The sequence below is a fragment of the Budorcas taxicolor genome, chromosome 16 (genome assembly GCF_023091745.1).
Source record: "Budorcas taxicolor isolate Tak-1 chromosome 16, Takin1.1, whole genome shotgun sequence".
NCBI lineage: Eukaryota > Metazoa > Chordata > Mammalia > Artiodactyla > Bovidae > Budorcas > Budorcas taxicolor.
In genome coordinates this window covers 28,693,477-28,717,794 of record NC_068925.1, presented here as the reverse complement: position 1 = coordinate 28,717,794, position 24,318 = coordinate 28,693,477, and the positions used below count along the sequence as shown (strand labels likewise).

The window sequence follows — 24,318 nt, the reverse complement described above, 5'->3', positions numbered from 1 at the left end:
AATGAGAATGATGTTTTTCAAGGGTACATATTTAAAATAGCAGATAAATAAGTCCTGGAGACCTAATACACTGTACAGTGGTAACAGAAAACAAAATTGTATTATAAACATTATACTTGCTAAGAAACTAGATCTTAATTGTTCCCAGTACTAGAAAAAATGGTAACCGTGATGGACTAGAGGTGTTAGTTAAGGCAAAAGTGGCAACCATATTGTAACATAAATGTACCAAATCTATACACTGTACACCTTAGATGTACTCCATGTTGTATGTCAAATATCTCAATTTTTTAAATCCCCCAAATAAAGGTTTTTTTAAGTTTCTTGTGCTTCACAAAAATATAGAGAAAACTTTGTTACAGTGTGAGCAGGCTGGGCTTTGAATAAAGGTGTACACACACACACAATTAAAACTTCAAACCAGCACTTTCCATTTTCTCCTGAAGGAAAAAGTTGTTTATTTTTTACTTTTGTTTATTCTGGCAGAGATGCTGATTAGAAGTTCAATGAATAGAAGTCAGGCAAAAGGGAGACGAGAAAATTAAGAAAGCAGAGTTGACAATACCAGAAACAATTGAATCTTTAGCCATCCAAAGGCTGGACAATCAGCTCCTGGACAATCAAGGTGTCAAGCTTACTCCATTGGACTTGAGTTCTCAAGGTCATTCTGGACAGAGGCTCAGAGGTCCCCAGAGAGCAACGGTTTCCCTATCTGTCTGGAGGGGAAAATATTAGAGGTGATCTTCTCCAGTCACAGAATGAGGCATGACCCAGCCACACAAAGAACTAGCTAGAAGGGACGCTTCCTAACCCCAACCACTTTGTCCCCCAGGTGTCCTCAGGGACTCAGTAACAGAACAAAAGTGTATACAGCCAGTAGGGTGTCCTCTCCTAGGGTGTGAAGGTCTCAAGACCTTTCCTGGGCTGCACACAAAAGGACAAACCGACTCCCCCAGGAAGGCACATCCCAGGCATCCTGAACACTCAGGAGAATTACTGAAACAATGAAGCTAGTGCCCCTGTTCAAAACAGTCCCTGTTCTAGCAGCAGGGGGCTGAGAGTAAGTACCAAGTGAAGGAAAATGACTTGTTCCCCTTAAAAAAGCAGGTATGATTGTAGCGCAGTCACATGTCATTCTGATTTTAATACTCCTACAGAATTAGGGGGGAATTCCAGTGTAAGTAGTATTAGAGAGACGCATTTATGTATCATCCCTTGCCAGATAGTTCATTATCCAGCTGATACCTGAAGCTTTAGTAACAAAAAACTCACCACTTACTGAAGATGCCCCTTCTATCCCTGGCTACCTCTAATTAATCATTATCTTCCTTAACTGAACTCACATATAACTCCCTAAGGTTTCCACCCACATGCTAAGCCAGTGTGAGCAAACCACAGCCAGCAGGTCAAATCTAGCTGGCCACTCATTTCTGTACAACCTGTGTGCTAAGAATGGTTTTTACATCTTTAGAATAACAGAAAAAAATAAAATAATAATATTTTGTGACACATTAAAATTAGATCATTTCAAATTTCAGTGTCCATCGATAAAGTTTCATTGGAACATAGACATATGCGTTCTTTCATACATGGTCTATTTTCTTGCACCAAAATGGGTGAGTTGAGTAGCTGCCACAGAAACCGTATGGGCAGCAAAGCTCAAAATAGTTACTATTTTGCTCTTTAATGAAAAAAATTTGCTAACCTCTGTTCTACTATTTTATTTCTCCTCTGAGCTGCATGTTGTCCAATATGGTAGCCACATTTGGCTATTTTAATTTTAATTACTTAAAATTAAATTTAAAATTCAGTTCCCACATTCTAATTACTTAAAATCACATCTTTCTAGTAGCTATCAAACAGCATAGATATAAAACATTTCCATCATCACAGAAGGTTCTATTGTAAAGCACTGCTTTAGAGACACGGAGGATCACTGAATCCCTCTTCCACAATGAATTCCTATCAGTATTGCCAGCTATGGTGAATCCAGCAAATCCTTCTTCAGGCTAAATCTCTCCAACCATTATATATATATATATATATATATATATATATATATATATATATGTATGTATATATATATGTATGTATGTATGTATATATGTATATATATCTACACACACACACATGTATATATATATATATATTTTTTTTTTTTTTTTTTTTTTAAAGTCGCTCAGTCGTGTCTGATTCTTTGCGACCCCATGGGCTAAAAAGTCCATGGAATTCTTCAGGCTAGGATACTGGAGTGGGCAGCCGTTATATTAACTGGCACTAAATTATCTCACCCTTCTGATTGTCCTTCAGTCACATTACAGTTGTAAACGTCTTTACTAAAACATGACTGTCAGAACTAAACACCATACTCAAGGTGAGGTCAGTTGGCTCAGAGAGTAAAAGCATCACTCACCTCTGTTCTGTAAACCGTACCTCTGTTAATGTGACCTGATAGCATTAGCCTTTTTGTAGACACATCATATTCCTGGTTTCATACTGAACTTGCGTTGCATAACAGCCCAGGTCCTTTTTATGTGCTTCAGCTAAACTAAACCCACTTCCTTCCACACGCCCATTATTGGATTATTGGTCCCTAAAAGCAGTAACGGATATTTATCCCTTTTAATTCCTCCCTATTGGTCCAATGTGTTGAGATATGTCTCCAAACTACAAATGTTAATGTTAATGAACATAATGTGTTATCCCCAGATATAAATGCAAACTGAGCAGAACCGAGGGCAGAGCCTGAAGATCGACCTCCTAGATCCCAGTAGGCTGACATAAGCAAGCATTCCACTCATTATGTACCTAATTATAAAGACAATTCATCAGATTTAATCCAGTCAACTAAAAGTCTCTGGATGGCGTTAGAATCCCATTACTGTTGGTACAGCACATATAAGCTCCCCAAAGAGGCTAGGAGCCCATTCAGAAAAGGGATCAAGCCCCACATTACCGCTGCAACGGAAGATGCACCCGTGTGGTTCCTGCCTCAAGCCCGCTCCCTATCTAAGTGAAGGGATGTGGATCTGGGCTGAAGGGAACAAAGGCAGCTGATGCTTGAAGCAGCTAGACAGGAGCCCCAGGGGGTTTCAAGCTGCTGAGTTGAGTCTGACAGCAGGCAACCACAGCTCATCTTAGGACCCGACTTGAAGGAAGGTGTGAAAAAAGGAAGGCCAGAATGAAGCTTATGCCTTCAAGCTCCATGAGATAACAATTACTTCATGGGTGCTTTCTGATAATGGTGATGGTAATGGACATGTAAAAAGGAAGAGAGTTCAAAAAAAACATTTATTTCTGCTTTATTGACTATGCCAAAGCCTTTGACTGTGTGGATCACAATAAACTGTGGAAAATTCTGAAAGAGATGGGAATACCAGACCACCTGACCTGCCTCTTGAGAAATCTGTATGGAGGTCAGGAAGCAACAGTTAGAACTGGACATGGAACAACAGACTGGTTCCAAATAGGAAAAGGAGTACGTCAAGGCTGTATATTGTCACCCTGCTTATTTAACTTCTATACAGAGTACATCATGAGAAACGCTGGGCTGGAAGAAGCACAAGCTGGAATCAAGATTGCCAGGAGAAATATCAATAACCTCAGATATGCAGATGACACCACCCTTATGGCAGAAAATGAAGAGGAACTAAAAAGCCTCCTGATGAAAGTGAAGGAGGAGAGTGAAAAAGTTGGCTTAAAGCTCAACGTTCAGAAAACGAAGCTCATGGCATCTGGCTTCATGGGAAATAGATGGGGAAACAGTGGAAACAGTGTCAGACTTTATTTTTTGGGGCTCCAAAATCACTGCAGATGGTGATTGCAGCCATGAAATTTAAAGACACTTACTCCTTGGAAGGAAACTGATGACCAACCTAGATAGCATATTCAAAAGCAGAGATATTACTTTGCCAACAAAGGTCCGTCTAGTCAAGGCTATGGTTTTTCCAGTGCTCATGTATGAATGTGAGAGTTGGACTGTGAAGAAGGCTGAGCACCGAAGAATTGATGCTTTTGAACTGTGGTGTTGGAGAAGACTCTTGAGAGTCCCTTGAACTGCAAGGAGATCCAACCAGTCCATTCTGAAGGAGATCAGTCCTGGGGATTTCTTTGGAAGGAATGATGCTAAAGCTGAAACTCCAATACTTTGGCCACCTCATGTGAAGAGTTGACTCATTGGAAAAGACTCTGATGCTGGGAGGGATTGGGGGCAGGAGGAGAAGGGGACGACAGAGGATGAGATGGCTGGATGGCATCGCTGACTCGATGGACGTGAGTCTGAGTGAACTCCAGGAGATGGTGATGGACAGGGAGGCCTGGCGTGCTGCGATTCATGGGGTCGCAAAGAGTCGGACACGACTGAGCGACTGAACTGAACTGAACTGAACTGAAACCCAGTGACAGCATCCTTATAAGACGCAGAAAAGGCCACACAGAAATGGGGGGGTGGGGATGATGCGGCCACAAACCAAGGAGCACCAGGGATGATCAGGAGCCGGCAGAAGCTGGAAGTCACAGGGAAGGATCTTGCCTAGAGCTGTCAGAGGGAGCAGGGACATGCCCTGAATTTAGACTCTCAGACTCCTGAACTGTGAAAGAATAAATCCTACTGAGTCACCAGGTTTGTAGCAATTAGCTAAGGCAACCCTGGGAAACCAATACACTCCACTTGCAAAATATCTGAAATTGTTGCTGCTGTCACCTAAGATGTTTACCAGGAGAGAAGGGCATGCGGCGCTATCAGTGAAAGTTGGTTAGTGTGAAACAAGCCAACAGAAGTATTTCCAACCCAAAATATATACCTTCCCTGGGGAAACAGGCATTTACACTCACCACATGCCTTGTAAGTTCCCTAAAGTCATGCTCAGAATATACTTCTAATTTAGAAAGAAGTCAGTTTTTGGTTTTTTTTTTTAACTTCTCCATGTTTTGTCTCAACAGGAGTAATGGCCCCAGCCTTGGGGCCATTTTTGAGAGTCAGGAGTTCAACTGGATGGGAGAGAGAAGGGGGATGGGAACAGCTTTACTGGTTGTAACACAGATGGCTTCAGTTTAGTGTTAGTTTTATGTCTGACACTGGAGCAGCTGAAACATCCTAAAGGTTCTATTCACTGATTCTAAACGGCTATGGGCAACAGTTTGCTAAGCCACACCTGAGCCCCCAGGAAGAAGCAGCATCAGCTCCACACTCATGGGTACCACCTCTGCCGGCCCTACATCCCCCTCCTCACCATTGCTAAGTGAGCCACCATCGACTCCACGCCTCCTGCTGTCTCTTAGAGGCAAGAAGCCCGCACCTGGAGGAGGGCTCGGTGGGGTCTTGACCCTGCAAAGACTAGCTGTGTGACCTTGGGCATATCTCACTTCACTTCTCCAGACTGTGGTTTCCTTATTCAGAAAATGGAAATAAATAACCATCCCTACCTCTACATCATGAGGCACCATGAGGATGAAATGAGGTGCCACAGACCACAGCATCAGAGCAGGAGAGATAAAGATGGGGCTGGATGAGGAGTGAACTGCCGTTCCAGAGAAGGCACCACATGGTAGAATGGTTAAGCCTATGCCTGTGAGTCAGAAAGTCTCAGTTCAAATCCAAACTCCACCTCATCTATTCGTGAGACTGCAGGCAAACTGTTTAACCTTTCCAACCACAGTGTCCTCAAATATAAAGACAGGACAGTAATGGTTCCCACTTCCTATTGTGGCTGTGAGGATTAATGGGATAATGGCAATAAAAGCGCTAGGCACAATGCCTAGTGGCAACAGTAAATATTGTTATTTTTATTACTGTAGTTATTACCAGCATGCAGATGTTAGGACTCCACTTCCCTGGCCTTGAGCACAGTTATTAACATCACAGTCTGGATCCAGAAGAACCCAGGCACTTTAGGGGAGGAGGATGTAGGTAGGTGTAGAACCACTCCGAGGCTACACATGGATGAGAAAGTGGCAGGGCCCATCCTGTCCCCGGTGGGAGACTGAGCACTGGGATACTGGGAAGGAGGCTGGGATACTGGGAAGGAGACTGGGATACTGGGAAGGAGGCTGGGATCAGCACATCAGCTGCGAAAGCAGACATCAGCCCCCAGACCAACCCCTGGACCCAAACGACGAGTACAACTTGGGGAACACAAGGACACAGCCTATTTGCCATTGCCTGTGCCAGAATTTGCAGACACAGTTGGTTTTGACATTGTTTCCCCAGTGCTCATCTAATTAACAAAAAACAAAGATGCCCCAGAGCCAGGTATGTCTGGCATGGGAGCCAAGAGAACAGGAGACCAGGCAGGCACAGCTTCAGCCAGGGGACATTCCAGAAGGGAGGAGGTCAGGAGAAGGCCCCCATGTTCTGCTAACTTGGGGTGGGCGAGGCAGCCCCTCTGAAGAACACGCGCAGTGAGGGAAGGGTGGGAGTGGAACAGGGAAGAACAAATCCTAGTCCATTCTGAATGTTTCTCTTACTTTAATCTTTGTATTCCACTCTGCTTTCACTACAAGAAGGCTCCATGTAGCCTGGGATGTACAGGACATTCTCAAGGCTCTGACCTTTAGAGGCATAACACTTTTCCATTTACACAGAGATTAAAAGTCACAGAACAAAGAATATCATTTGTCTTGTTGGCAGTTTACCAGAAAGTCATGATCTTTAAACACCTACAGGGACAGTTTCAAGAACAAAAGATTCTGACACAAAGAAGTCTGCAATAACTAACCATACCCCCTCCTCCTCTAGCGTAAAAGAAAGCCTGGATTCTAACTGGGGTAAGATGATTCTTTGGGGGGCTTCCCTGGTGGTCTATTGGTTACAACTTCACTTTTCAATGCAGGGGCTGTGGGTTCAATCCCTGGTTGGGGAGCTAAGATCCCATATGCCTTGTGGCCAAAAAAACCAAAACATGAAATGGAAACAATATTGTAATAAATTCAATAAAGACTTCTAAAATGGTCCACATCAAAAACAAATCTAAGGGGGAAAAAAAGATGATTTTTTGGGACACTAGTCCAACATCTTCTCAGTCTGGTGGCTTTTCAAATAAAGTCGCTATCCCTTTGCCCAACAACTTGTCTTTCAATTTACTGGCCTGTCACACAGCAAGCATTGGAGAAGGAAATATAAACCCACCCCAGTGTTCTTGCCTGGAGAATCCCAGGGACGGGGGAGCCTGGTGGGCTGCCGTCTATGGGGTCGCACAGAGTCAGACACGACTGAAGCGACTTAGCAGCAGCAGCACATGGCAAGCAGTACAAGCTCTTTGGTAACAGGAGGAGGGCAGCAGCCCGCAGCATTCTGAGGTCTTCCTGGTCTCACTCAAGCAGGCCACAGGCCCCTGCTCCACTCAGCCCCTAACCCAGCCAGCACCCACAGTACCATAAACTGCTATGTGATGCAAATTGGGAACCACAGAGCCTAAGTGACTGTTAGCAGCCCCAGGTTCCCCCTTTCTCCTACCACACTTGCGCTTGCTCTGGCATCCTTGGTTCTCAAACTTGAGATTTCAGGAGCAATTTCTGGCTTGAAGGGTTTGGTGACCTTCCAGACACCTTTCTGGGTCTTGGCCATCAGCTTTCCACACAGCTCTTGGAATTGCTCCTCCCTCTGGTTCCAATGTCCTCTGTTTCTTGGGGCAAGCAAGTGCCCCCTCCAGCCCCCAGGCCTGCAGTGCCCCACAGCCAGTAGGCCCAGTTCTGGGGGAGCAAACGTCCAAGGGTAAGTGTGAACATGCATCAAGGAGGCTCTAACACCCCGGAGAATCTTCCAGGAAGATCCATCCTTATCACAGTCGTTGTTGTTTAGTAGCTAAATCATATCCAGCTCATTGCGACCCCATGGACTGTATGTAGCCCACCAGGCTTCTCTGTCCATGGAATTCTCCAGGCAAGAATACTGGAGTGGGTTGCCACTTCCTTCTCCAGGGGATCTTCCCAATCCAAGGATGGAACCTGCATCTCCTGCATCTCCTGCACTGGCAGGCAGATTCTTCACCACCCAGCCAGCAGGGAAGTCCATCACTACTCATTCTTATACTTACTAGGATCTACCATTTGCCAGGCACCCTGGTAGGAGTTGGAGATACCATAGAAAGGAAGGCAGACAAGGCACAGGGCTCTCCCAGTGACCAAGGTCACTTGACCAAGGTCTCCTTGACCAAATCTTAGTCAGGCTCTTCTGAGTCTTCTTCTCAGCTAGGCTTCAGTCCTGAGCTCTGTGTCTGTCCTTACCAAGTCTAGTTTTTGCTAAGTTGGTTGAGAGAATCCCTGCTCTAGATATCTGATCACCCTGGCCTGTCTTCAGTAAGAATGCTAGTAAGTCAGTTTAGTAAACCTTTCCACCCACCCATAATGTCTCATCTTAGTGATTTTTCATCACCAACCCCTTTACCATGCTTATTGGCTACAAATCCCCATTGTCAGGAATTTCCCTGATGGTCCAGGGGTTAAGAATTTGCCTTGCCCGATTCATGCTGACGTTTGGCAGAAACCAACACAATACTGTAAAGCAATTATCCTTCAATTAGAAATAAATGAATTTAATTAGTTTTTTTAAAAAAGAATTCACCTTGCAAAGCAGGGGATGTGGGTTCCATCCCTGGTCAGGGAACTAAGAACTCACCTGCCACGGGGCATCTAAGTCTGCACCACAACTACCAAGCCTGTGAGCCACAACTAGAGAGAAACTCTCCCACCACAATAAAAGATCCCGTGTGCCACAACTAAAACCCAACACAGCCAAAACTAAAATAAATATTTTTTAAAAATCCCTATTGTCCTTGTATTCATAATTGAGCCCACTCTATCTCCCGTATTGCAATAGCCCTGATTAAGGCTCCCTTACCACTTTAACAAGTGCCAGAATAATTTTTTCTTTATTCATTCTCAGGTCAACTTCAAAAAAGCAACAGCCTCTGGGCACAACAGCCTATTAAGCAAAACACTGACTTTTCCAAATGTGAGTGTGAACTCTTTAATCAAATTAAAGGTTAGATATATATAAAGGGATGCAAGACCCCAAGCTCTAGGCCAGAACTTAAATTTTTCTAAGTTGGTGGTGGTGGGTTGCTTCTTTTGGTTTGAGATTCTCAGAAGCAGAGGGTAAATTAACCACACTCCTTGGTTCATAACACACTGTCATCAAGGATCTGAGCAAGGCCCTCTCTTACTTTACTAATTTATCGATTCATTTCCTTTTCTCCCATTATCCTTTCCTTCCATTAGAGGTGATTATCGGTTTATGTTTAATGGGTATCTTTCTCTTTGTTATATTCTTACAAAACGTGCATATGTTTATGTACATATGTGTGCGTGTGTGTGTGTGTTTGCATGTGTGCTGGGTCTTCACTGCTGCACAGGATTTTCTCTAGTTGTGGTGAGCCAGGTCTGCTCTTTGTTGTGATATAAGGACTTCTCATTGCAGTGGCTTCTCTTGTTATGGAGCATGGGCTCTAGGCACTCAGGCTTCAGTAGTTACAGCACACTGGCTAAGTTGTTGCAATTTCCAGGCTCCAGAGCTTGGCTCAGTAGTTGTGGTGCATGGGCTTATTGCTTCACAGCATGTGGGATCTTCCTGGACCAGAAACCAATCGAACCTACACATCCTACAGTGGCACGGAGACTCTCATCCACTGTGCCAACAGGGAAGTCCCCTGTGTGTACACATTATTAATTTACCTAACTGTATCTCATTCTCTTGCTTACCTCTTGCACTTAGCAAAGTAGCTACAGGGCTCCATAGGTATAGCCTCTACAGTTTGTCTATCTGTGTTCCCAGGGAGAGACACAGACTAATTTGACCTTTGCACATCGAATAATGCTCCAAAATCCCCATGCATGTTCCCTTAGGGATTGGTCTGACATTTCCTCTAGATTTATACCTAGGAGTGGGACCGCTGGGCCATGAGGTTTACGGCTTTTTTAAATAGAACTAAGTACTAAGGGGCTGCAGTCCACAGGATTGCAAAAAGTCGCTCACAAATGAAGCAACTAAACATGCATGCACTCTCCCACCACCCTCCTAAGTGGCTGCACTCCCGCTGTGGGGTGCTAAGGACTCTTCATCCTACATGCCTGCCAACACTTAGCAGCATCCAGCTTTCCCCCTTTTGAAGTCTAATAGGTTTTAAGTGATCTTTTTGTTGTTTTAACTTGCTTTCTCCAGATAGAGCCTCTCTCCATATAATGGAGAGCCTTTTATATTTCTTTTCTGTAAGTTGCCTGCTTAGCTGCTAGGCCCATTTTTCTATGTGGTTGTTGCTATTTTTCTTTTTGATTCGAACTTGTTGCTACTATGCTGTAGATGTGAATCTTCTTTCAGTTTTAGATATATTGAATACCTCCTCTCATCCATCACCTATTAACTGTAGTATCCTTCATTGAGTGGAAATCAAATTTTCCCTTTATGTTTTATATTTTTTGAAGTTTTTTTAAAAAGAAGTTCTTCCTTGTCCCTAAGACACAAAGATAGACTCTTATGTTATTTTCCATTTTCTTTATGAGATTTTAGTTCTCTAGTTAGTCCTTTCCTGTCCTCCAACACCGGTGACTTCACATGTTATTGTTGAGCCACGTCTGATTCTGCGACCCTATGGACTGTAGCCTACCAGGCTCCTCCGTCCATGGGATTTCCCAGGCAAGAATACTGGAGCAGGTTGCCATTTCCTTCTCCAGGGGATCTTCCCAACTCAGGGATCAAACATCTCCTGCATTGGCAGGTGAATTCTTTACCACTGAGCTACCAGGAAAGCCCAGTGACTAGGCTTTGGAGAGTCAACTAAAAGGGATCAGAGTTATTAGTTCATTCACTAAATACTTAATGAGCCCCTACTACGTGACATTATGCTTGGAGCTGCAGACAGAAGAAAAGACACTGTCCCTGGAGCAGCAGAAAGACAACAGGGCATTGTCCTTGGACTCAATGACAGGAGTGGAATAGCAACTCCATGTGACGTAATAGGAGATGAGAGAAATCCGGGAAGGGCAACCCTAACTTGAAGAGATTAAATTTCAACTTGCAAACTGCCTGGATGAGACTTGTCTCAGAAGGCATATGTAAATCATATGCAAGTCAGATGAAAATGACTATGCAAATATTTGTATATCCCAAGAATAGCCCAGAGAGGAACATCCTTGGGACTTTAGAATTCCTTTCCAAGTCTAATGTAAATTGGCGCAGCCACCAATGGAGAACAGTATGGAGGTTCCTTAAAAAACTGAAAATAGAGCTATCATGTGATCCTACAATCCCACTCCTGGGCATATATCCAGAGAAAACCATAATGTGAAAAGATACATGCATCCCATTGTTCACTGCAGTGCTAACTACCATAGCCAAAATGTGGAATCAACCTAAATAAATGTCCATCGACTGATGAATAAAGAAGATGTGGTGTATATATATATATATATATATGTATATAGATAGATAGATACACACACACATACATATGCATACATTAAGAAGGGCATGGTAACCCACTCCAGTATTCTTGCCTGTAGAATCCCAGGGACAGGGGAGCCTGGTGGGCTGAAGTCCATGGGGATACAAAGAGACACAACTGAAGTGACTGAGCAGCCACATATGCACACGTACATGTGCGCACGCACACACACACACACATAACATATATATATATAAATAATATGGAATATTACTCATCCATTAAAAAAAGAATGAAGTAATGCCATTTGCAGCAACATAGATGGACCTAGAAATTGTCCTACTAAGTAAGTAAGCCAAAAACAAAGGCAATGGCACCCCACTCCGGTACTCTTGCCTGGAAAATCCCATGGACAGAGAAGCCTGGTGGGCTGCCGTCCATGGGGTCGCGAAGAGTCAGACACGACTGAGCGACTTCACTTTCACTTTTCACTTTCATGCATTGGAGAAGGAAATGGCAACCCACTCCAGTGTTCTTGCCTGGAGAATCCCAGGGACGGGGGACCCTGGTGGGCTGCTGTCTACAGGGTCGCACAGTGTCGGACACGACTGAAGTGACTTAGCAGTAGCAGCAGCATTGCTTATATATGGGATCTAAAAAAAATACAAATGAATTTATACACAAAACATAAATAGACCCATAGACATAGAAAGTAAACTTATAGTTACCAAAGAGGAAAGGAGGTGGGAGGGACAAATTTGGAGTTTGGGGCTATCATATACACACTACTATATATAAACTAGATAACCAACAAGGATCTACTGTATAGCACAGGATACTTACACTCAATATTTTGTAATAACCTATAAGGAAAAAGAATATATATACTCTTTTATATATATACATAAAACTATATATATATATATATATATAAAACTGAATCACTTTGCTGTACACCTGAAACTAACACAATATTGTAAATCAGTGATATCTCAATTAAAAAAAAAAACAAAAGCAGAATTCCTTCCTCGATCTAGAAGGATTTGTACCAGGACTAGAATGTTAGGCTTTAACAATCAAGTCCTCAAAATCAAATGTGGAGTCAATCATGAAGAAAAAAACTGATCAAATGCCCTCAACTCAGGCTCCATAGTGCACCTAATGGGCAGACTTTTTCCTTGGAAAGCCATTTTCTGGGAGTCATTTCCTCCATAACTACACATACCCATTAATGAGTCTGGCCAAAGAAGGCTTAGCTATAACTCTCTGTGGAAACCTCCAAGGGCTTGCAACAACACTTCTGGTAGCAAATGCCTGCCGGAATGATCTCCTGCAGAGAGACTTCCCCACCAGAGGAATACCTAAACACTTTATTTATTAAGGTTTTCAAAGCAGCAACATCTGCGTTGAGAAGTCTTAAGAGTCAGGCACTATACATTTAACAATTGAAATAATTCAATGGAAGAAGAGCAAGTACAGTATCAAGTGGGAATGAAACCAAAATGCCCAGGCCATGCTTCTGCTGGCACTCCTTCCAGAGCAGGGGAGAAAGTGGGTGGATAACCTCACAGCAAGGGTGTATCAATACCCCACCTCCCCACCCTCACTACCTGCAGGCACATACAAGGTAAACAGCCCAAGCTCAGGGAAAGGGTACCTTCCTGTGTGGGAGTCAGGAACTTGAGTCTGGGTCCTGGCTTTGCTCTTAACTATGATGTTGGGTAATCTCTTTGCCTGATTGTGCCTCAGTTTCCTTGTATGCCAAACCAGCACATGGGGGCAGATAGCATTTCTGAACATTGGATAGGAACAGGAAGCATGTTGGGTTTTTTTAGGGATGTTGTCCAAACACAAGCCCTGCCCTTGATCTGCTAAGTCAAAATGAGGATAGCATGGCCAGAACCACTTGAAAACTACCTTTCTCTCTGCTCTAACGTGCTGTGTGAGACTTGGAGAATGTCATCACATCATGTACCTGCAGCATCCCTCGGACAAGAAAAGCCCAGCACATTAGCCTCCCCAGGAACTACAGACATAGTCCTCAACTTTATCACTGTCTTTAACTCCTACCTGTAGATATCATTCCATGGTGTTAGGAGAATGGAAAAAACCTATAAATCTCTTTGTGAATGTGTGTGTGTGTGTGTGTGTGCTAAATTGCTTCAGTCATGTCCAATTCTTTGCAACCCTATGGACTGTAGCCCGCCAGGCTCCTCTGGCCATGGGATTCTCCAGGCAAGAATACTGAAGTGGGCTGCAAAGCCCTTCTCCAGGGGATCTTCCCAACACAGGGATCAAACCCAGGTCTCCTACATTACAGGACAGAACCCGTGTCTCTCATGTCTCCTGCACTGGCAGGCAGATTTTTTTACCACTAGCATCACCTAGGATGGGAAGCCCCTCTCTGTGAATACAAACAACCCTAACAAAGTTTTTTATTTATTTTTAATCTTGGTTTCTTTTCAATTTATTTTATTTTTTGGCCACACCAAGCAGCATGTGGGACCTTAGTGCCCCAACTAGTGATTGAACCCTCACCTCTTATAATGGAAGCACAAAGTCTTAATCACTGGACTGCCAGGGAAGTCCCCTTTAACAATAGTTTAGATCTATAAATCCTAATATGAAAACATAGCTTTGATTTTAACAGTGAGCCTCCACACATCCCAAACAGAAAGAACTCATGCAAAGAACCCCATTGGTTATGAGTGCCTCTGGGATTTCAGGATGAAATGCTCTGTGAGAAGAGACGCTGTTTTGTTCATCATTGCTCTGAGATAACAGAAAGTAAATATATAGGTCTCTGCTCCTGTTCCTGGCATAGAGCTCCTAAAACTCTTATAAATTCCAAAGTGACTGGGAGCAACTTTCATTCTATTAAGGAAATTCTGGGTGGTCTCCTGGATGGGGACTGGCCACCAGAAAGACCAGGTCATGATTAGAAGCTTGGAAATTTCAGCTTCTCATTCTCCAGAGAGGAGTGAGGGGCTGGAAATGAGTAAATGATTAATGATGCCTATGTGAGGACGCTTCCATAAGATCCGAAGAGTACAGGGTTTGGAGAGCTCACAGATTAGTGAAGATATCCACACTGGGAAAGTGATGCACCCCAACTTCACAGGGACAGAAGCACCTGTGCTTGGGGCCCTCCCAGAGCCTGACTTTTGTATCTCTTTATCTGGCTGTTCATCTATATCCTTTATCATGTTCTTTAATAACCTGGTAAATAAAAGAAGTGCTTCCCTGAGTTCTGTGAGCTGCTGGGGCAAATTAATCAAACCTGAGGGGGACGGGGTCATGGGAACCTCCAGTTTGTAGCCAAGTAGGAGGTAATTTTCTACAGTTATTGTGATCCACACAGTCAAAAGCTTTGGCATAGTCAATAAAGCAAAAATAGATGTTTTTCTAGAACTTTCTTGCTTTTTCAATGATCCAGTGGATGTTGGCAATTTGATCTCTGGTTCCTCTGCCAGCTTGAACATCTGAAAGTTCACGGTTCATGTATTGCTGAAGCCTGGCTTGGAGAAATTTGAGCATTACTTTACTAGCATGTGAGATGAGTGCAACTGTGCGGTAGTTTGCGAATTCTTTGGCATTGCCTTTCTTTAGGATTGGAATGAAAATTGACCTTTTCCAGTCCTCTGGCCACTGCTGAGTTTTCCAAATTTGTTGGCATATTGAGTGCAGCATTTTCACAGCATCATCTTCCAGGATATGAAATAGCTCAACTGGAATTCCATCACCTCCACTAGCTTTGTTCATAGTGATGCTTTCTAAGGCCCACTTGACTTCACATTCCAGGATGTCTGGCTCTAGGTGAGAGATCACACCACTGTGATTATCTTGATCATGAAGATCTTTTTTGTACAGTTCTTCTGTGTATTCTTGCCACCTCTTCTTGATATCTTCTGCTTCTGTTATGTCCAAGAGATGGGAATACCAGACCACCTGACCTGCCTCTTGAGAAACCTGTCTGCAGGTCAGGAAGCAACAGTTAGAACTGGACAGGGAACAACAGACTGATTCCAAATAGGAAAAGGAGTACATCAAGGCTGTATATTGTCACCCTGCTTATTTAACTTATATGCAGAGTCCATCAGGAGAAACACTGGGCTGGAAGAAGCACAAGCTGGAATCAAGATTGCCGGGGAAAATATCAATAACCTCTGATATGCAGATGACACCATCCTTATGGCAGAAAGTGAAGAGGAACTAAAAAGCCTCTTGATGAAAGTGAAAGAGAAGAGTGAAAAAGTTGACTTAAAGCTCAATGTTCAGAAAATGAAGATCATGGCATCTGGTCTCATCACTTCCTGGGAAATAGATGGGGAAACACTGGAAACAATGTCAGACTTTATTTTGGGGGCTCCAGAATCACTGCAGATGGTAATCGCAGCCATGAAATGAAAAGACGCTTACTCCTTGGAAGAAAAGTTATGACCAACCTAGATAGCATATTCAAAAGCGGAGACATTACTCTGCAAACAAAGGTCTGTCTAGTAAAGGCTATGGCTTTTCCAGTAGTCATGTATGGATTCGAGAGTTGGACTGTGAAGAAAGCTGAGCGCCGAAGAATTGATGCTTTTAAACTGTGGTGTTGGAGAAGACTCTTGAGAGTCCCTTGGACTGCAAGGAGATCCAACCAGTCCATTCTAAAGAGATCAGTCCTGGGTGTTCTTTGGAAGCAATGATGCTAAAGCTGAAACTCCAGTATTTGGGCCACCTCATGTGAAGAGTTGACTCATTGGAAAAGACTCTGATGCTGGGAGGGATTGAGGGCAGGAGGAGAAGGGGACGACAGAGGATGAGATGGCTGGATGGCATCACTGACTCGATGGACGTGAGTCTGAGTGAACTCCAGGAGTTGGTGATGGACAGGGAGGCCTGGAGTGCTGCGATTCATGGGGTCGCAAAGAGTCGGACACGACTGAGCGACTGAACTGAACTGACCTGAGGAGGTAATTTACATATAAACTGGGAACCACTGCTTACAGTTGGCATCTGAAATGGCAACTGTCTTGTGGGTTGTTGTTGTTTTGTTGCTAAGTCGCGTCTGATTCTTTGCAACTCCATGGAGCCTGCCAGACTCCTCTGTCCATGGGATTTCTCAGGCAAGAATACTGGAGAGGGTTGCCGTTTCCTTCTCCAGGGGATCTTCCCAAAGGAGGGATCAAATCCACATCTCCGGCATCTCCTGCAATGGAAGGCAGACTCTTTACCATCTGAGCCACCAGGGAACCTCATCTTGGGGGACTGAGCCTTGAACCTGTGGGATCTGTACTGTACTATTCCAGGCAGTCAGTGTTAGAACTGAGTTAAATTGTAGGACATCCAGTTGACTTCTGCAGAGAATTACTTGGGGGGTGTGTGGCAGGGGGCTTCCACACACTTGGTGACCAGAAATGAAGTTGTAAAGGAAACACAACAGAGGGGAAAATCTCAGTTTTTCCTTATACAGCTGCCTCCCCACCATTTGGATTAGGGCCAACACAATAGATGTTCCTTGGAGAAGGAAATGGCAAGCGACTCCAGTAGTCTTGCGTGGAGAATCCCACGGACAAAGGAGCCTGGTGGGCTACAGTCCACGGGGTCTCAAAGAGTCGGACACGACTGAGCAACTAACACCCAGCCCACAGTAGATGTTCAACAAATATCTACTGAAAGGATAAATTAACAAGTTTACCTATCTTTGTATCCTTGGCCCAGTGCTTGCAGTAAATGGTAAATGAGCACATGAACAAATAGGAAGCATTTTAATCTTCTCAAGATACTTGCCTAAATACTTCATTAACTGAGCACAACCACCCACCCAATGCTTCTTGCAGACAAAGTGAGGGACATACTTCTCCTACCCTCACATACACTTAAGGAAATATTATCTCTGCACCAAAGATGGAGCCCTAGGGCACTCCAGCATTCAAGAGGTCAGTTCCCTGAGGGCAATCACATGTTCATCCAACATGAGGCAGGTCCCAGGTTTCGGAACCTTCATCTAGACCATTCTCCTCCAGACTCCCTAAGTGATTAACTGAATTTACCCATATTCAAAATGTGTAAGAATACTCTACCTTTTAGGAAGTTACTTCAGGTAGCTTATCAGAACTACATAAAATAGTTTTTAAAAAATGAGAATAAAAGTTAGATCCAGGAAAAAATTCAAATCTGAATGAAAAGTAAAAGTTGAAAGAAGGAAATACACACCCACATGCACACGCACACACACAAACATACATAAACTCTAGGATCCCAAAGGAAGCCAAATTAGGTGGCTTGAAAATTTGGATCTAAGCTTTCCAGAAATTAAGATAGGAAGAGAAATCAGCTACACAGTTATCAATGTCCAGAAAGAAAAAGGGTTCCTCAGGGGAAACAAACTATCCCCAACACTCACATCTAAGTTATTTGTCACACATATTTTAAGTCACAGTAGAGGGCACACACAGCAATAGGTAGACTGGCATTGGAGCCACACTCAGTGATGGCTGAGAACTCAACATGAAGTGTGACTCAGTAAAAACAAGTCATACTGTCCAGATTTTGAATGTTCTGCAAATAGTCTTCCATGAATCTCCCACTGAGGCATCTGAACAGATGGAGAACACGTAAGAAGAGGCTGGTTTTCCCAGTAGGGACCTCCACTGCAGGTATCCTGTGGTTCTCCTACTACATGGAGCTCCAGTGGCTACCAGCAACACTGACAATGACTTGGGAAAACTGAGGAGTCTAGCCAGCTTCCTCTCTCCTGCCTGGATGTCCATTTTCCTTCCACCTGAAGGTGAGCTGTGCTGAAAAGTCTCCATCTACCCCTCTAGATCCCACTCAGCTCTCCTCCACCCTATGCTCAGTCACTAAGAAATGTACCACCTGGCTCTTCTTGCCCTCTGGCTTCTTATTACTTCAGGCCAACAGGAGGCACTGGCAAGGTACTTATTCCCTGGGTCCCTTCTTGCTGGACCTGGGTTAGGCAGGGTTTCTGCCCCTCCACTTGAGGCCACAGGCCCCTCAGGAAGCACCCTCACCCCCACAATTCTCATGAAGTTCTGGCCACTGCACCCCGCTTGCCCCACCAGACTGGAAGTGGTAAGTTTCCCCTTCTGATTGACCCTGGTGCTTCACTATCCATGTTGGTTTCTTAACCCAACTCCTCTTCTGTAAATTTTAAACCATCCTCAATCACCTCCTCTGAATGTGTCATCTGTCTTCTACTGCAATCCTGACCAATACAAGAGACCGGAAGGTTAGGCCAGGTCTAACGTGGTAAAGAATCCGCCTGCAATGCAGGAGATGCATTGGATTGGATGCAGATTGGATCTCTCGGTTGGGAAGATCCCCTGGAGAAGGAAATGGCAACCCACTCCAGTATTCTTGCCTGAAAAATTTCATGGACAGAGAAGCCTGGTGGGCTGCAGTCCACAGGGTTGCAAAGAGTCAAACAGGCTGAGCAACTAAACACACATGCATACATCTAAAAATGAAGCAAATAAACACTCTAGTACCAAAACATCTACTTAAATTCTTTCCTCAGTACCATTCCTTCAAATAAAGTAATTTGGCACCAAAACAAACAAATAAATATTCTAGATACATTCTAGCCTGTGAATCGATGATTAATCAAGTTCTCAACATTCTATATGTCATACAGAATGGAATCATTTTGGCCTAGATAAATTTCAAAGCCCGTACTACTAGTTAACTCATTGCTCAGCAGAGGAATTAGTTTGTTTGCTTGTTTGTTTTTTAAATCTCAGTAACACTCCTGTGAAATAGCAGCCTTTGAATAAAACAGCTTTCTAATGAATTCTCCAGGATGAGTTATTTGCAAAGTGTGCCCAAACTAACTAAAGGAAGTGACCTGTTATATGGAGCTATTGAATGTAACCAATTAAATTTTACAGGACATCTGCTGATGCTGGTTTTAGAACTAGGTTTCACACAATGGCTAAAATAAGTGCCTATTGAGGCCACTGTTAGCTTATGACCAAAGTTAAAAAAAGAAAAAACTGTATCATCAGCATACAGAAAATCCTATGGAAAAAAAAAAAAAAAAGACAAGCTCCATAGCAAGGAGACATGCACCTAGATTATCCATAAGCAACTTCAAATCTTTAAGCTTAGGTTAAAAAGGAAGAGGGGCTGGAACATAGCTGCCTTTGTTCAAAACAAATATCTGACCTGGTAGAAGCCTCTGAGTTCACCCTGACTTGCAATAGCGTTAAAAGACAACAGTAACTGAGAGTTTGTGTTGAGTTCATACAATTTCACCATCCACAGAGTACAGCCTTAGACAGTCTTATATTTTCTTTACCAGCTGCCTTCCTGAGAGGAGTGTTAAAAATAATCAATAAAAAGATAGAAATATCTGAAACCCAGTTGCTCCCCCATGTAAAATACTGGTTTAAGAAATGCAAACCCACACCTTAAGGAAGAAAAACATAAAATGTAAATGAAATGTCTAATAAACTCAGTCACTTCTAATGATGAGGTCTTCCCGGTTTGAAACATGATTAGCCAAAAAATGATTTTGAAGGGAAATGTAACCTAATTAATAATTTACTTTAGCTGCAGAAATGTGGCCAGTCACTCAACTGGGTAGGTACGAAACGTTTTCCCTTCCTCATGTTCCTTGCCTTGCCATGAGCAAAGGAAATTTCCAGTGATTCCTGCTTCTGCATCATTTCCACCACCTCTGTCCTCTCCACGCCTGCACAACCAGAGCTGCTAAGACCTGCCCAGATAGGTTTGAGTGGAGAACAGAAGCTCACGTCCTCCTAAGCAATCCTCACCAGAGTCATAAAGCACATCAGCAGCCCCAGCCACATCAGCTGCTGCAACCTGGACTTAGTTTTGCTTCCCTGGGTTTGGTTTCTAAAAGAAGTCCAGAGATGACTGTGTGGTGCAGCTCTGATGTCTTTCCTGTTCTTTCTTTCGGGACATGGTGTGTACAACAAGGATCCTTCCTCAGCCACCCTGCCCAGTATAGGACTTGCTTGCTGTAACAGGAGTGTGCTTGCCAAGGCCCCAGCACTGCTTAGCCCTTGTCTCCCCAACCTAGGGGCTTTAATTCTGTTTCCTTACCCCACACCCTTTCCTCCTATTCCAAGCAACTGGCTAGAGTCCAGCTGACTGCAAAAGGACTGATTACCTGGAATGGACACTTGCGCCAACCTCACTTCCAGCAACCTGCCTACAGCGGCTGAACTCATCAAACCTGTTGACTCTTGTGCAGCAGACCCTTGAGGACTGGAGCCACATTATTCCCGACCCCCTGATGTCGAGTCCAGTTCAGGCATTGACCCCAGTCTTCCTTGTTGATCTGCTTCAACACAGACACCATCGGCATGCTTCTATCTGATCAAGCCTCTAGTACACAGGGAAGGAAGGTCTGGGTGAGGTCACACGCCAGTTTTTTTCCAACCCTACAAAACCTGAAAATTAAAGGTCAGACTTCCATGCAATACTTCTTTGCAGAAATAGCCAACAGAGGCTTCCCTGGCGGTTCAGTGGTAAAAGAATCCATCTGCAATGCAGGAGACACGGGTTCGATTTCTGATCTGGGAGGATCCCACACACCGGGAAGCAACTAAGCCTGTGCCCTAGAATCCGTGATCCACAACACAAGAAGTCACTTCAGTGAGAAGGCTGCACACCACAACTAGAGAAAAGCCCACGCAGCAACAAAGACCCAGGACAGCCAAGAATAAACAGATAAATGTTTTATAATGAAAGCACTCATTAAAAAAAAAAAAATGAAGACGAAATAGCCAACAGGTCAATAGCATTAAAGAAGCTTTACAACCTCACTGATTTGCAAAATAATGCAAATGAAGGTAACAGTGAGATATTATTTGACACCTATCAAACTGAAAAGGAAATGTAACTATGATAAGTAAACTGCTGTTGGCGAAGCCGAGAAAAAGGAACCCCCACCCACCACTGGTGAAAATGTGAACTGACACAGCCTTTGGGAAGCAATCTGATAATGTCTACTGTTAATGAAAACAAACACCCCCTTCACCCAGCAATCCTCCTTCTGGGGCTCTAGTTTCTTGAAATAAAGGCACCACTAGGTAAGACTAGATGTCCAAGCACTGTCTGAGATGGAAAAAAACCTGAAAACACAGTGAATGCTTCTCAGTAAGAGAAGGGCTGCATAAGAAGTAATGGGTCCAATTCATGGCTTCTGACACTGCCCCGAGCTGGAGCTACACAGATGAACTGAGAAGGGCTTCCTTGAGCTGTGACTCAGCAGGAAAAGCAGGGTGCAGAAAAACTTCAAACCAAATCCAAGACACTCCCTTAAGGAGTATTTGTGTTTGTATGTGATTACATGACCATGAAGAAATATATGCAAGATGCCTCCCAGGCTGCCAACACCAGTGACCTTGCGTATGGGAGGTGACAGTGGTGGGAGGGGAAGGCAAGTGCCCACGGGTGGACAGAATAGTAGAACGAGAACAGAGGCGAAAAATAGAACTTTCCAAAGTGGAGATGAAAAAAATAGAATATATGATGTAATTTCATATAATTCCTTTTATGTAAAATTATGCTATGTGTGTCCATAAAAAGATACATGAAAGTGTAGTCACCAGAACGCTAATACGGGTTATCACTACGCAGTGGCCTTATACCATTCCTGCATTATCTGCATTTTTATTAAGTATGAATTATTCATATAGTCAGAAAAAATACCCTTCAAAGCTATTTTATGGTAATTTTTTTATTCCCCTGCTTTTCTAATTCTACCATCACTCTAAACTCCCTACCTCCAACCAAACAAACCACATCACAGAGAAGCTGCACTGGATTCAATGTTGACCTGTGTGTGTGAGAAGAGAGAGACAGAGAAAGTCTCCTCTCTGACTTGGGCCAGAAGATCCCATCACGTTAGTGTCTACACTGAACACAGGCAGGTGGGTCCATATCTACCTAGTCACCTTTGCAGGAAAAGGGAGCCCAGATCTTAAACCAGGCTTAGGGGAGGCTTGCCCAAATTCTAGCAACAACAAAGAGGCTTCTCTTCAATCACCATCCCAGGAGTTGGGTTCTAGCAAATCTCCTAACCTCTTACATCCAAGAAGCGAGTTTATGAGGCCTCTGGGACTTCCCTGGTGGTCCAGTGGTTAAGAATCTGCCTGCCAATCCAGGGGACACAGGTTTGATCTCTGGTCCAGGAAGATCCCACATGCAGTGGGGCAACTTAGCCCCTGCACCACAACTACTGAGCCCAGGCTCTAGAACCCATGTTCCGCAACAAGAAGAGCCACCGCAACCAGAGAAAGCCCAAGTGCAGCAATGAGGTCCCAGCCCAGCCTAAAATAAGTCAAAGAAATAAGTAAAAATTCTAAGGCCTCTGGAACCTCGTATTAATAGAAAGGTTTTAGGAACAGCATGCCAACCCTCTAAAAGAATTGTTTTTGTCATGGCTGTGGGAACAGTCCTTCCCTCCACCACCCATATTTTGCCAACATTACCGTCTAGAGTCCCAGAGCCAAAAACAGGGCTACACACAGGGGCAGCAGGGCCAGGGGCCACTGTCCAGAGCCAGGCAGCTGGGCCAGGTCACGTGGCTCTGGTGCTTATTTGCAAAAATTTACACGTGGGTCTCAAGAGGCCTAATTCTAAGTTTTTAAAATCAAATTGCATAGTTTGTGCAACTTCTTGGAAGTGTGTGTTCAATGAACCGCCCTGCTTGGTCTAGATCCAGGGACACAGCAAGCCTGTTGAAAAGCACTACTTAAGCAGGGAGTGCCCCTCTACACTCCAGAAAGTCCTCCAGGGGAGCTCCTTGGCCTCAGAAGCTGGTTGAGGGTATGGACAGCATGGCCCCAGGCCCCGTGTTGGAGGCTTCACCTTTTTCAGGACACTTAGGTTCTATGCAAAGCAGAATTTCAGCTGCCACCTCGACACAAGAGCACTTCTGTAGATCATTCCAAGCATCAGCTGCTGGCCTATGTGAGCATCTTGAGCGCAGGAAGCACACCTGTTCAACAAGCCCTTACCCACCACTCCTATCTCCTGAGCCAAATGCCCATCTGACTCCACTCACCGCTACACCTCGCTCACTAAATTCCTGCCAATTCCCAGATGACTAAGATTCTGTTAAGCACAACATTCACGTGCAGCTATCACTCCACCTGGCTTTCTGAACTCATGGAAATCTCCCGGATTTGGATTTGCAGTGAAGAGAGTATGGAAGCAGTGAAGGGCAAGACAGAGCCAAGGCAATCGAACAGCCCTCCCAGGACTGCTCCGCTGGGTGGCTCAGATTAGAGAACGGATCCAAGGGGATGACAGAGAATGAGATGGTTGGATGGCATCACCGACTCGATGGACACGAGTTTGAGCAAGCTCCAGGAGATGGTGAAGGACAGGGAAGCCTGGTGTGCTGCAGTTCATGGGGCCTCAAAGAGTTGGACACAACTGAGCAACTGAACTGAACTGAACCTGGGGATTTCCTTGCTTGGGCAGTTTCCTCCAAGTCTCTACCCACCCAAATGAAGCAAATAGAAGGGTGGGGGGAATGGAAACAGTGACAGACTTTATTTTCTTGGCCTCTAAAATCACTGTGGATGGTGACTTCAGCCATGAAATTAAAAGACGCTTGATCCTTAGAAGGAAAGCTATGACACACTTAGTGTATTAAAAGCAGAGACATCACTCTGCCAACAAAGGTCGGTATAGTCAAAGCTGTTTTTTCCAGTAGTTGTGTACAGATGTGAGAGTTGGACATAAAGAAGGCTGAGTACCCAAAAAAAAAAAATGATGCTTTCGAACTGTGGTGACGAAGAAGGCTCTGGAGAGTCCCTTGGACTACAAGGAGATCAAACCAGTCAGTCCTAAAGGAAATCAACCCTGAATACTCATTGGAAGAACTGATGTTGAAGCTGAAGTTCCAATCCTTTGGCCACCTGATGTGAAGAGCTGACTCGCTGGAAAAGACCCT

General features: G+C 44.1%; 1 protein-coding gene across 1 annotated transcript in view; it reads right to left on the bottom strand.

Moving 5' to 3' along the window:
* The window catches only part of CNIH3 (cornichon family AMPA receptor auxiliary protein 3), a 121,462-nt gene that overhangs the window by 68,129 nt on the left and 29,015 nt on the right, over positions 1–24,318 (bottom strand). The gene's annotated exons all lie outside the window — the stretch shown is intronic.